Source organism: Nuphar pumila, chromosome 1 (assembly GCF_984573655.1).
Source record: "Nuphar pumila chromosome 1, dmNupPumi1.hap1.1, whole genome shotgun sequence".
In the NCBI taxonomy this organism is placed as follows: domain Eukaryota; kingdom Viridiplantae; phylum Streptophyta; class Magnoliopsida; order Nymphaeales; family Nymphaeaceae; genus Nuphar; species Nuphar pumila.
The window spans coordinates 176,252,944-176,268,012 of record NC_143249.1 but is presented as its reverse complement, the minus strand read 5'-3'; the positions used below and the strand labels follow the sequence as shown (position 1 = coordinate 176,268,012).

Below are 15,069 nucleotides of genomic sequence, written 5' to 3'. Positions count from 1 at the left end.
GTTCTAGTTATTGCAGAAAACAGTCCGAATTCCCCCAACCCCCCCCCCCCCCCCCCCCCCCCCCCCCCCTCGAAAGTGGCATTTTGGAAGAGTAGTAACATGCGACTGCACATTCTTTAGCAGTGTGGTGTAATGGTGGCTGATATTTTACTTTTCTGCCGATCACAACATCCTTACTGTGGCCTTCTAAGATCTAGATCTCCTAGCCAGTGTGACAAATATTGTGATATTTATAACAAAAGTCATTATTTGTAAGCAGCATTTTGTAGTGATATTTTCAAAACGTCATGTTTTTTTTTTATACAACAACTACGCCTTCATCCCAAAACAATTGAGGTCGGCGACATGAACCAAAAAAGAAAATCATTCTGGGTCTTCCACATGAATCCTTCTCCTCCAATCATTTTTATCCAATGCCATGTCCTCGGTGAGGTTCAAAGCATTGATATCCTTTCCTATCATCTCCATCCAAGTCTTCTTAGGCCTACCCCAACCTCTTTAAACTAATATGTTTTCCCATTTCTTCATCCTTCTAACCGGAGCATTATTAGGCCTTCACCGAATATGTCCAAACCACCGTAAACAATTCTCTCTCATCTTATTTTCAATGGATGCAACGCCTACCTTCTTACGTATCTCCTCATTTCGAATCTTATCTTTTATTGTATTTCCACACATCCATCTAAGCATACGCATCTCAGCTACACTCATTTTTTGAATATGATGTCTCTTGGCAGCCCAACATTCCGTACCATATAATAAAGCGGGCCTAATTGTCGTCCTATAAAACTTTTCCTTCAACTACAATGTCATTCTATGATCGCATAACATTCCAGTTGCACTTTTCCATTTCATCCACCCAACCTTTATCCTATGATTTACATCTCCATTAATTTCTTCATACTTTTGAATGATAGATCCCAAATATTTGAAACAGTCATCCATCGGTATTTCTTGCTCACCAAGCTTTACTACACTCCTATCACTACTTCGTTGCTTACTAAACCGACATTCCATATATTATGTCTTACTCTTACTCAACTTAAAACCTCTTTCTTCCAATGTCTGTCTCCATAATTCTAACTTAGCATTAACCCCATCTCTAGACTCATCAATCAAAACAATATCATCAGCAAAAAACATACACCATGACACATTTTCTTGAATTAATCTCGTAAGCTCATCCATCACTATAGCAAATAAGAAAGGGCTTAATGCAGATCCTTGATGTAACCCAACCGTTATAAGAAAATTGGTTGTCACCCCTCCACAAGTGCGAACATAAATATATCATGAACGTGATATTTATGTTTTTAACGACTATTTATCTAAAAAAGCACATGTTTTTTTTTTTTTAATATATTTATTTTTATTTCTTCATAATTTTTTAATTCATTTATTATTATCGATATTTTACTGGAAAACATGTTTTTTTTATTTTTTATTTTTTATTTTCTATATCTCGCGAGTTTTTGGGTGCCAATAATTTATCGTTTTAAACTTTTGTTGTTGTGCAACTAACATCCTAAAATAGAGAAAAAAATAGTTAAAATAAGTCATTTTACTTATATAAAAAATGAGAAAATTGTATCTTTGTGCCGTCTAAGTAGAATCCAAATGAAGAAATGTATTTGATATCTTGTTTCTCTACATGACATGTAATCGTTGTGTGAAGAACTATTGGGTAATGCTTTCAAATTGGGCAATAATTAGCGATTGTTAGCTTTTGCAAATATAGTTTGTTTCTCTACATGACATGTAATCATAGTTGTTCTTGTTGAGTCTCAAGGTAGAGGAACGGAGTCACTGGGAGTCACTGGAACATGAGAAGTTTTGATATGACAATTTTTCTAAATTGAATTTTTTTAACTTGTTTGGGTAGCATGTGAAAAATAAAATGAAAAATCTTAAAAAATGAGAGAGAGGAAGAGGGGTGGTGGTGGAGCTTCTCTGGCATGGTTTTTCGGGAGGTGGGTAGTGGTGGTGGTGATGAAAAATCATCGTTGGGGGTGGTGGTGGAACTTATTCAGCACAAGTTTTTGGGAGGTGGTGTGTGTGTGTGTGTGTGTGTGGAGGGGGGGGGGGGGTGATAGATGTTGGGGGGGGGGGGATAGATGTTGGTGATTGATGATGGGGAGGGTCATTTTTTGGGAGGTGGGTTGTAAGACCCACATTTTTTTGGGTAGAAATTCTGAATAAATTCACAAAGGTTTTTATGTAAAAATAGCATATGAACCTGAAATAAGAAATAAATCAATTTCAATGAGCCAATTATATTTATGACGTATGTATCCTCACAAATTTATGTTCAAACAGTTGGGGAGCCATAACTTTATTCTTAAGTAAAATTAGGAGATTTGTATTAGCCAGCTTTCTTAGTTTTGTCGAAATGAAGAAAATGTCGTATTCAAATTTTTTTGAGAAAAAAATCATCGAAACCCCAATTTTTTTGCGAAACCCACAAAAATATTGGTAGGCGCCACAAAAATATTCCTCAGAAAATATCCTGTGGGACCTACAAAATATCCCATAAAATTAATTAGGTGAGTTCCACAAGGATATAGAAGTTATTTTGTTACTTTATCGCCAAGTTCGGGTCTTGGATCAAGTAAGAGATTTTGGATTAGACCTAAACCCTATGTAAATCCATTATCCACATTTTTGCTTATAAATAAGAGGAGACCCCCTTCTTTTTAGAAAAATTTCAATCCTCCCTCTCTCTCCTCTTTCTCTCTCTAAAACCATCCCTCCCTATCTTAATTAGCCCACTTGCAGTGAGCATGGACCTACTTAGCCCAGCCTGAGCCCAGTTGGTCAAGACCCACTTGACCTACCAGGTTAGCTTTTCTCTCTCCTCTTTAGTTTTGTTCTTAGCCTATGTCAAACTCACTTGCCCTAGATTTGGCTTAGTTAGACCCACTTAACCCAGTTTAAACTCAGTTTGAACATGACCCCTTAGTCCTGCCGACTTGATCTTCTAAACCTTTTTCTTGCCTAAACCTAACCCATCCGACTAAACCTAACCTAGTTGAGGTAGGTTTGAATCCAGTTGGACCTAAGCTAGGTTCAAACCGGTTCTTAGTCTAGACTTCGTCAGATCATCATTCCGTTGAAAGTTGTAATGACACTCTTAGTTGTGACCGTATCAGACATAAAGGATGTGCAGACCACGACTTAGGAGTGCATCAACCACTTCGTTGGAGCACTGCCACATATCTTTGTAAGTTTAATTCGTCAATCACTCTCTCACAAGTATTTATTGATTTGTATTATGATATATATCATATATGTTCTGAAAGTAGTATCTGACCCTAGTCCTTGGTTTATGCTTTCTGGAAGACTTCGGTGTTCACGTGTGTCTGCTTGCAACTATTGTTGGATATTTACGATAAAAGCTCTTGCGTATTGTAGTATATATGTATTTGAGATTGTCGTTGTGTCGAACGATGCCAAAGCTCCTGCTTTTTGCAATTTAAATTATGGATTTAAGATTGTCGTCGCGCCGAATGATGCTAAGGCTCTTGCTTTCTGCAAATATATATGTATTTGCTTTCTACAAGTTATTTAGTTCAGTTTCTCTTATCGAACATTAAATATGTCTTCATTTATGTCGTCACACTATAAATCACAGGCGCCTGCTTATATTACATATAACTGCGCATAAATGAGCATTAAAATGGAAATCAACTCTAAATCGCCAATGCGATTCTATATGTCATTCTTCGATCAAGATTCTGCTTGACGAAAGGAATCTTTATTGAAAAGACTTTACTCTTGCGTAAAATCATTTTTTCATAAAAACTTAAATCACTTACGCATGGCCTGGCTAACGCTCAAGGTTCCAATGAACCTTGATGGATGCGAAGTACGTACAACGGTGCACATCCATCCCTGAGTTAAACATAGCGATTTCTCCATCAAAGATGAGAAATGTTGCCAAAATTTTTGAAAAGATGATCACCGAGCTTAAAGGAAACACACGTTTTCTCAGTCAAAGAGAGCAAGTGATGTCGAAATTTCTGAAGAAGCTCAACAAAGGCTCAAAAAAAATATAACATGTTACTCTGTCATACAAAGGAGTTCCTACCGAAATTCTGTCAAGTACTTTCTATAAAGTAGAAAGGGTCGTCACACTTCTGCCGTCAAAGTAGGAGAAGTAATGTCGAAATGGTTGACAAAAGAATTGCCTGAACCAGTTTAATGGCACGAGGATGCCCTGTTGTCGGAATATTGCCAGAATGACTCATTCTCATATTCGTCTATAAACACACTTTACTCGTAAGGGCTAGAGTAGTTGTTGTGTCTTGATTAGGCCAAGTGCTTGTTGCAGTGATATACGTCGAGTTGTCGATCTGTTGAGATCGTGTCATATGCATGCTCATAGAAAATATTATTGCACAACTAGACTCATAAGGGCCGAAGATCCAGAGTTCTATATCCACCCAAAAGAGGTGAGATGCTCATGATGAAAGTAGATGCTGAGAGCAGAGTCAAGCATGCATATGAATAAAACTTAATATCACAGGAACCCTACGGTTGGACCGTGCTTGAGAATACTAAATGGGGCAAGGTACATATTTTCTCAGTGTGGGATGCACTGTCTTGTTCGAATGACATTCAAATATCCGATAAGTAATGGTTAGACCGTCGAACCCCTTCAGAACTATTGTTCATCGTGGAAGACGATGATGGTACAACCACGAGTGACATGTATTTATCATGAACCAAAGAGTTCAAGGGGTCTCCCGTTACTAATGAGGTTTGAAGGTCGTGATTATCCTTAAATATGTAAAGATTGAACCCAACTACTGCAGTAGAGGATGCATCCGAGCCGGCTTGTTAGGGTTATCCCGATATGAGTTCTACTGTCCTATCATGGACAGAGTCAACATGCTTCTTGGGTATCTAAAATACATAGAATAATAAACCCCCAAAACATGGCGTTGATGCCAGAGTTCAAGCTTCTCCCATGTACGAGGGAGTGAACGATTAATATCAAAACAATGCATTAGTTCTAGGTTCAGCAATGTATGAATGTATGAATGAATATGCGTTATTTTGATAAGTATTGTATAACCTTGACAAATGTGTCAAGATTCAGTATACTATTGGACCGATTGGGTAAAGACTCATGTTGTATCCGCAGGACTAAGCTAAGCTCGAGGAGCTCGCACTTGGATTCGTGGGATACAGATGTGCCCAGTCTTGGAGACTTGAGTTTGATGTCTTAATTCAGAATCTGAAGAGGCTCACGCTAAGTCTTGAAGACTTGAGCAAAATGTTCAACTCGTAGCCTTGAGGAGGCTTTCACGATATATGCTAAGGCGTAGAAACTTGAGCGTCGTTGTTGTGAATTATGACCCTGAGTGGTCTGTGCATTTTCATGAGTTGATACCTGATTGAATGCGTGAATGCATGCTTTCTTATCAGACCAGTAATGGTTCTGATCCCTTTTAATGGGGATTACATGTGTTGAACTTGCGATGTGATATACAGAGCAAGACAACATCGAGTTTTAGGGTTTCTCTAGACAGTGTTGTACTGCTTTCTTTATAAAACTAAATACTGTTTTTTCAAGCAGTGATATTTGTAATAAATAAGTTGTTTTGATAAATGAAATACCTTTGTGGTCAATGAGTGCTTGGTCACATACCTGTGACTAGCCCAAAGTTTTTTAAAACTGACGACTCATTATCGTTCATTTTTGCTGCTAAAATATTCTTTAAGTTTCACTGCAAAGAAAAGAAAAAAAATCATGAAATTTTCAACTTAGTATTGCTTTAAAAATCCGGAGTGTTACGTGGGTGATGGTGATGGTGGTGGTTATAGTGAGATGGTGGGTGGTAGCCAGTGGTGGTGGTGAGATGGAAAAATATTTCTTACCACCAGAAAATAGTGATTTCCACTCCTCACCTCTTAGTTGAAAATATTCCCCCACCTCCCCCATAAAAGAATGTTTTCTATTAAAAGGTATACTTTTTAGAAAAAATCTCTTAGACAAAGTCTCTTTCGTTTAGAAGGGTCAAAAAAATTGTACGGATTTTTTTTATTTAGTATCACTTTTACTGCATCTTTCCACTTCCAAACGTGTCCTTAGTGTCAACTAGGCTCTTCTAATGTTTTTTTCTTTTTATGTCAATCCAACTTTGTAAATGCATACAACATAATTCATTTGCTAGGAATTGACCGTTGGACCATGCCTTTTCAATGAAAAAACATAATTTTCGGATGCTTGAATATTTACAAAATTTCTAAGTTGTAGAATTTCGAGCCTTAAAAAATATTGAATATGCTTCACAATCAGATTATTCAAAAGCCACTCCTTTTAAAAACGAAAAATGTAGATCACACATCCCTATGGTCAGATTTAAGAAAAAAAAAACATGAAAATCTCCGTTAACTAATTCTCATATTCTAGTAGCCTTATGAACAATCTAGCTTTATGACCATCATATCCATTTTATAAGTAGGGGTTGATCAACCGGCTGTATTTAGGCACGCTTTTGCGAGATTTTTTCTCAAAAAAAAAAAAAAACTTTTGCGAGCTTAGATATAAAACCAGGTACATGCCTGTTGATTCATTCTATTATGCAAACAAGATGGGCCCAGACTGGGGTCCAACCTGATAAGATTGAATTATGGCTCAAGCTCTTTCTCTTTTTCCCCCCTAAGCTCGATACTGGGTGGACCATGGGGTTCATAAGTAGGCTGATCCGATAAATTGTTGGACCACCTTTGAACCCATTTCCTTTTTAGGTTTGGTCATAAACTGGACCTGAAGTCGGCCCCAATGTGGATGATCCATAAAAAAAAAGAAAAATTCCATTTATGAGCCAAATTTTACCGTTATTTTCAATAAAGGCCTCACATTTTTTAATTTGCTGATATGGGTTTCTGTTTTTCTTGCACCATTGACCATTAATTCAAGTTAAATCTAAACTCATGTTTTTGTTTTGCAGTTTTTGAAAAAAACAGAGGCTCATATGAGAAAATTCAGAAATATGATGCCCTTTTTTGAGATTAGGGGCAAAAACATTGGCCCTACATATATTTTTTCCTAAATAAGATCCTAGCCCAAGCATATAAGGAGAAAAAAAAAAGAGTCCAACTTAATGCGGTGCCATACTTGGGATCGATATATATAAAAGGAAAATTTCCATTTATGGGCCAACTTTTTGTCCCAAATTGCAAATATGAGCCTTACTTTTTTCTAAATTCCAAATATGAGCCAAACCTTTCACGAAAACAGTGAAACAGGATTGCAGCGGTCATGCGATGGCACCTGATCCTGGCTCATCAACATCTATCATCCAGAAAAAACTTGATTTATTTTTGGTATTTTATAATGTCCCTTGAAATTTGAAAAATACTCATTCATTCTTATAAAAAAGAAAAGTAAATAGATTGAACTCTTAATGATAAGGTTACTCTTGTAATTTAAAATAAGTTAAAATGACACTAATAAATGTATTTTTTTTAGAGTGCACTATTGTATTTAAGTGACCCGGTTCTTGGTGAGGGTTTCCCTTATAAAAAAATGTAGGTCCTTGTTTGACAATTGTAAGAAACATAGAAGGGCATATTTAGAATTAGGGATGGCAGTGGGGCGGGGCGGGGCGGGGCGGGGGACAAGGTTTCCACCCCCGCCCCGCCTCAAAATTTTATCCTCCACCCCCGCCCCGCCTCCGCGGCGGGGATGGATTTTATCCTCCACCCCCGCCTTCATCCCCGTTTCATGTCCTCCACCCCCGCCCCGTCCCCGTCCCCGTCCCCGCCCCGTCCCCGTCCCCGCCCCGCCCCCGCCCCGTCCCCGTCCCGACCCCGCCCCCGTCCCCGACCCCGACCCCGCGGGATGAGCGTGCTCGTCACCGGCGCCGCTGGCTTTGTCGGCACCCACGTCTCGCTCGCCCTCCGGAAGCGCGGTGACGGTGTCGTCGGCCTCGACAACTTCAACGACTACTACGACCCCTCGCTCAAGAAGGCCCGCCGTCGAATCCTCGGCGACCACGGCGTCTTCGTCATCGCCGGCGACATCAACGACGCCCGGCTCCTGGCCAAGCTCTTCGACCTCGTCGCCTTCACCCACGTGATGCACCTCGCCGCCCAGGCCGGAGTCCGGTACGCTATCGAGAACCCGGCGTCCTACGTGCACAGTAACGTCGCCCGGCTCCAGGGTTAGGAAATTAGGGAAGGGAGTTAGGGTTAGTAAACAGTTCATCTGAGTTGGGGGCGGGGATGGGGCGGGGCCGGGACGGGGATGGGCCGGGGGCGGGGCGGGGATGGGCCGGGGCGGGGATGGGGCGGGGCGGGGCGGGGCGGGGCGGGGCGGGGGAACGTGCCAGTCCATCCCCGCCTCCACCCCCGGACGGGGATGGATTTTAACCTTCATCCCCGCCTCCATCCCCGTTTCATACCCTTCATCCCCGGTCCAAACGGGGCGAGGCGGGGCGGGGCCCCGCTTTCCCCCGGTCCACTGCCATCCCTATTTAGAATCTTGAAAACATGAGGCCCAGATTTAAGATAAAGGGTAAAAAGTTGGCCCTTAAATGAAATTATTCTTAAATAAAGTCCTAAGAAAAAGTACAATTTAAAAATGACAATGGGGGTGGGGTAAGGTCAATTTGCATTTCTATGAGATGGTCCTTTTGGTGCAAAGAGATCATAGTAAAGGTGAGATTCCTTGACCAGCCTTTTGGAGGACACCGGTTTCCACATTGACAAAGAACTTTACTTTTTCACCAAGCAATGATCTATGCAAGTTTGGAAGATAAAAAAAACTCTCATAGGAAAAGAAAGTTTTGCCTATGAGGGTTTTTGATATGAGAATTTTTTCAAAAGAAAGTTTTTTTGCTGGTATATGCAGCATGAGAAAAATAGATTGGGAAAATGTGAAAAAATGAGAGAGAGGAGGGTGGTGATAAAAAAAAAAATTGGTGGTGAAATGTTTCCTATCAAAAAGTGTATTTTTTAGAAAAACTCTCTCAATAAAAAAGTCTCTCTCATTTGGAAGGGTCGGAAAATCCACACAGTTTTTTCATTTTGCAACATTTTAACTACATGTTTTTCGCTTCCAAACGTGTCTTTAAAATCTAGGCATCCCATTTGTGCTAAATCAAGGTTCTTTTAAGAAGTGTAATGACAGATGACTCCAAAGACCTTGCAAATAAAGCCTGCACTATCTTGCTGCTTCTAGTGAGGGTGAGGGTGAGGGTGAGGGCAGGGGACAAGGTCTCCACTCTCAACCCGTGTCAAAATTCTGCCCTTCATCCCTGCACAGGTTTTGATTTTAACCTCTATCCCCGCTTTTATCTCCGTTTCATGTCCTCCATCCTCGGTCCAAATGGGATGAGGCGGGGCAAGGCCTGTTTCTCCTTGGTCCAGTGCCATCCCTAAAGAAGGAGAGGAAGGTTTGGAAGTCCATCTCCACCTCCATCCCCTCACGGGTTTAGATTTTAACCTCCATCCCCATTTCATGTCCTCCATCTCCGATCCAAACGGGGAGAGGCAGGGCCCAGTTTTCCCCGGTCCACTCCCATCCCTAGCTGCTAGTACAAATGTAGGGCCCTTTTAGAAATGAATAGAACTATAATTTATGTGAATATAAATATGAATCAGGTATGTGGGAAGGAGAACCATCCAAAAAGAAGGTATTAACTATACAAACCAATTTTAAAAATCATATTTAGGCAAATCTGATGGTACGGAAGCAATTTCCACAATAGAAAATTAGAAACCCTATGAACCAGATCTTATAGCATTTTTTTAGATGTACAAAATAAGATTTTTATAATTTAAAAAACTTCAAAATTTTCAACCGGTTGATTTTTAGCACATTACAAAATCGTATATATGCATTGAAAAATTTTGCTAGAAGAACCGGCTCTTAAGTTTTTGACCATGGAGATAACATTTGGGTAAAAATTGTCAACAAATGCTTTTAAAAATGAATTTTAAAAGAAGTTTAGACGATTTTTATCTTTTGGTGGGACGATCAATCTCTCTCTCTCTCTCTCTCTCTCTATATAGAGAGAGAGAGAGAGAGAGAGAGAGAGAGAGAGAGAGAGAGAGAATAGGATGATTTTGCGATGAATAAGTTTTTTGGCGGTGCGGCTAAAAACACTTTTTTTATGCACAGCGGACGCTTATCCCGTCCAAATTTGTTTACCCATTCTTATAGAGTTTTTCAAACAAAAAAATCGGACCCAGGCAGAGCCAGATTGGACTTGATTTCGGGTATGGTATTGGGTCCAGACTTGGGTCTTGTCAGGTCCACTATAAGTGAACCATGCCCAGACCCGATAAGAACTATATGAACCAGACCATTGGATCATGTTTAGCATATACTACCAACAAGGGCTCTGTGTGGTTGGAAGGAGCTGTTAGTGCAGGTCTTCTTGTAGTGGAACGTTGCAGGTTCAAAACCCACTTGTACGTTGAATCATAACCGGTGGGAGTCTGCCTAACCCTATTTTGTCATTCAAAAAAACTGTTTAGCATCTTTTATTTTATTATTTTCATGTGTTAAAGTTGACTCAAATATGATCTTTTATGTCATTTTTAAACCTCCTTTATTTGCATGAATTTGAGCCGTTGATTTTCACCGGTGTCCAAAATGAAACCTTATGATGTATTAAATATGATAAATCCTTAGAATTTCAAAAAAAAAAAAACATGTTATGTAGGTTTCTATTTCCTTGAGCCCCAATGCCGCCCGCATGAATTTATTTATACACATGTAAGCATGAACTTGATGGCTTAATCTCTAAATACTCTCCCACGTCGGTAAAAATGTCTCTCACGAAATTAGTCATGCAGACCAATGAGCTCTCTCTCTCTCTCTCTCTCTCTCTCTCTCTCTCTCTCCTGCTTGCAAGATCTGTAACCGCTTTAACACCACCATCATCATGTGATAGACTGTTCGGGACATGGTGGTCATTTTAATTCAAAAGGCTGCCTGAGTTTTCAGTTACTCAACTCAGCTCCACTACTTTTCCCTTTTAAAAATGCACCACTATGGCCAACCATTTGCATATATTCCCAGCCCCCTCATATTCCCATCTTTCCAGCAAGGCTTGTATTCTTATGTACGTGAAAAAGCTACCAATAGAAAATCAATCAATTGAATGGAGCTTTCCCGAGAAAGGCTCACACCATTCACTGTGTGGGTTCTCACCAAATTCAGAAGGCATCAGTGGAAATCAGTTAAGTGCAGATTTCCTATATCAAGAAAGAGATCACAATATCATAAAAAGGTAGAAAGAATTCGACCAAATGGAGGTTCCACACACCAAAAAAGAGGTCTCTAACACACCCTTCTCATCACATTCATTGGGAAGCAAGATGACTCCTCAGGCTGTAAAGAAGATCTGCAACTCATATGTGTTTAGATTTTTCACTCTGATCATGATGCTTTCAGGCTTCTTGTTCTACTTCAGCTTCTACCTCCCAAGAGTTGGCAGCTTGCAGGCCACCTCAGGCTGGAAATTTAGCTTCAACCTTGGAATAACTGAATCTCCATGGCCTTGGGGATCTCAAACAGTGAGTTCACATTCTGATATTGTTTATCTTCTTTTTTAACCATTGATGGGGAATTCTTGGTTGTCTTATCTCTTTTCTCACAATAAATTTTGCCACCATTTTTTTTTTGTATTCTTGTCTTTACTTTATAATTTTCTTGATACCATTATTGGGGAATATTCATGGCTGTTTTCTCTCTTCTTACAATTAAATTGTCACCAAAATTTTTTTTCATTCTGTTGTTTGCTTGTTTACAATTTGTTCTCGAAAACATTAGTGGGGAATTCATAGTTATTTTCTGTCTTTTCTTGCAATAAATTTGTATTCTTTTTTGTGTTCTCTACAACCAATTATCTGTAAGTCATTCTGATCTAATACAATACCTGGTTGTTTTATATTTTATATTTTATATTTCTCCTTACATTCTGTGAAACTTTTCCTTATAATTTGTGATTGAGTAGCGGTGAATTTTCTTTTCCTTTTTTCTTTCTTTGTCGTAATTTGTAAACTGCAGTACAGTCCAATATTTGTTCCACCATTTTGAAGCTTGTTGGTAATTCCAGTTGTCGTGTTGTTTGGTTACAGCTGAAAGGCCACCTCAGTCATCCTGTCGTTTATAGTTGCATTTCCATGTTATGTCACAAATCCTACCTTGAAAATATCTTTTTTTTATTGTGATGTTAACGCAATAAAAAAATTTAATGTCTGTAATATTTGTGTTTTAAGTAGATGTATATTTGATGCAATTTTTACATTTTATACATTTTGGTATTTTCTCGAGAAAAACTAGAATATTCAAACTATCACGAGATTTTCCCTTGCTGAAGTTTTCATAGTAGAGATTTGTGGCATTGGAAGAAAGTGATTGTTCCCAAGAGTTCGTTACAAAGATTGAACTTCTGTACGATATGGTGAACAGGACAACCAAGACAAAACTTTGAAAACAGTTTTGAGCAGAGCAGCAATGAAGAACAGAACAATCATCTTAACCACATTGAACAAAGCATGGGCAGCTCCCGGTTCAATCATTGATCTTTTTCTTGAGAGTTTCCAAATTGGAGAACAAACTAGTGATCTAATAAACCATTTGGTCATCATCTGTTTGGATCAAAGTGCACTCGATCGATGCAAATCGATACATAAACAGTGTTACTTCCTCAGTACCAAAGGCACAGACTTCTCGGCCGAGACGCGCTTCATGACACCTGATTACCTAAAAATGATGTGGAGGAGGATTCGCTTCCTGCAGACCGTTCTGGAATTGGGCTTCGACTTTGTTTTCACAGTAAATTCCCCATCTCTTAAGCTTAAATTCTGAAACTCTCATTAGGGTTGAGAAGCTAAGTACTAGGCATCTAATGAAATTAGTCACATGAGCACCATGCTTATGCATGCTCCATGGTGTGAGCCACCCAACTTGGTTCTTGGATGCATAGCATCAACCAATTGACTACATCCTGCTTTTGGTTAAAGAATGGTCCCATCACATCTCTGGATTGTTGGTTTCTTGGTAGACAGTCCAGATGAGAGGCTCATTCAAATGGAGCTCAAGTGATGATCATAGGAGGCCCACCAAGCCCACATAAAAGCAGGCAAAAATACAGTTGATGTGAAATGGATACACATTCAGGAAGAGTTGCATTTTCTCACATAAAGCAGGCTGTTCCTCTCATAGTGATATCTTACAATTGTATTTGAACAAACGTTTCACAAATTCCCACATCAACTATAGCTTTCCTTGCCTTTAAAAAAAAAAATACTGTAGCTTGCCTTGTCTAAATGCCAAACCAACTGTAGTTTTCCTTTTTCAGTGTTTTGTTTGAAATTTTTTTACCATTGATAATCTAACTTGATGGGTTTTGCCATGACCATCTAGGGGACTTCTTAGAAATTGATGTGGAACTCAGTTAACTTGATAAAAAGGTTTAGGATGCATTCAAATGACCCAGCCCTCAAATCTGAGGAATTGTATTTGAGAATGGAATATCTGAGCTTCACGTATCTCTTGCCACCATTAGATCATCGAAAAACAAGGATCTAAAGTTCAGCATTTGAATTTCTCGGTTAGGCATGTGCCCCACGCCAAATCCGATTGCTCAGATCTCACATTCAAACATACTGTAGCAAACAAAAGTACTTGTGTGTAACTTTGTTTTTCACTCTTGTAGGATGCAGATATAATGTGGTTTAGAAACCCATTCACACGATTTCTACCGGATGCAGATTTTCAAATAGCTTGTGATAAATTTATGGGCAATTCCTCAGACATGAGCAACTGGGTCAACGGCGGATTCGAGTATGTGAAGTCCAACGATCGAACAATTCGATTCTATGAGTTCTGGTACAACTCAGGGAAACAATATCCTGATCTCCATGATCAAGATGTGTTGAATATCATAAAAAAGGGCACTTTTATTAATGAGATTGGCATGAAGATGAGATTTCTTGATACTGCTTACTTCGGTGGGTTCTGTGAGCCAAGCAAGGACATGAACAAGGTCTGCACAATGCACGCAAACTGCTGCATTGGCCTTCAAAACAAACTTCGCGACTTGAGAATCATCCTTGATGATTGGAGAAACTTTACTGCACTGCCGACAATGGAGAAAAGAGAGAGATCTCCAGCTTGGAGGGCACCAAAGTTTTGTGGCTGGTGATCATCTATGACAATAAACTTCAGAGTGTCCTCATGATACTTCTACTGCCTACAGAAGGTCAGAATGAACAGGAACCAGAATCAATGAATTACAAGATACGAATTGCTTCGAATTCAAATTTGATCTCCTTCTGAGCCCTATGAAGTGAAAATCTCATGTACGCTTCTGTAGCGCAACATTCACGTGGATCAGCTTGTTTGACTCCCATATCACGCATCTTGTACCTGCACAACTCATGAGATTACCAGAAGTTGGTAAAATCCAGTCTATAATGACTAAAACACAACCATGGCTGACTCAAAAGGTCACCTGTGGATCAGTGTGATATCTGAATTAATGTTGATAACAAAGCAGTTACAGGTTTAGCATTTCTTTCAGTTTTTTTTTTCATAATTAAAGAAAAAAGCATCACCCATTTCTTGCTTCATTGAGCACTTCAAAAATCTTCAATCATGGGCTGACATTGAGCAGCTTATGAAAATGACTAGGAGCTATTTTAATTATATCTTGGTATGGTCCAGAAAAAAATTTATAACAAGTTCTATTTTAATTATATCTTGGTGTGGTCCAGAAAAAAAAAACTATAACAAGTTCTGTTTCTCTTATAGAGGTGCTATAACAAGTGTAGAAACTCTTTGCACCAAGGGGGGTTGGCATAGTGGAGTGGGGGCCTTGGCGGGCAGTCAAGGTTCAATTCTCATTGGGTCACCCCTCTGTCCAAGCCAACACTTAGCATAGTCCCCGGGGGCAGGGGTCCTAGCCTTGGAGTTTTACGCTGCCGGCACGACGACCGTAGGTATGACAGGCTGAGCCAAAGCGACCAGGTCTTCATGCCGAGTGCTGTTTCTTCAGGTTATAAATTCAAAAAAAGAGAGTATAGAAACTCTTCTCACTT

At 39.5% G+C, this 15,069-nt stretch overlaps 1 pseudogene across 1 annotated transcript; it reads left to right on the top strand.

Annotated features, from left to right (window-relative positions):
- Positions 1 to 11,340: 11,340 nt before the first annotated feature.
- LOC149851358 (uncharacterized protein At4g15970 pseudogene) lies at positions 11,341 to 14,174 on the top strand (annotated as a pseudogene). The gene is made up of 3 exons (XR_016432248.1): positions 11,341 to 11,538; positions 12,437 to 12,802; positions 13,686 to 14,174. The product of XR_016432248.1 is annotated as an uncharacterized protein At4g15970 pseudogene (transcript).
- The last annotated feature ends 895 nt before the right edge of the window (positions 14,175 to 15,069 follow it).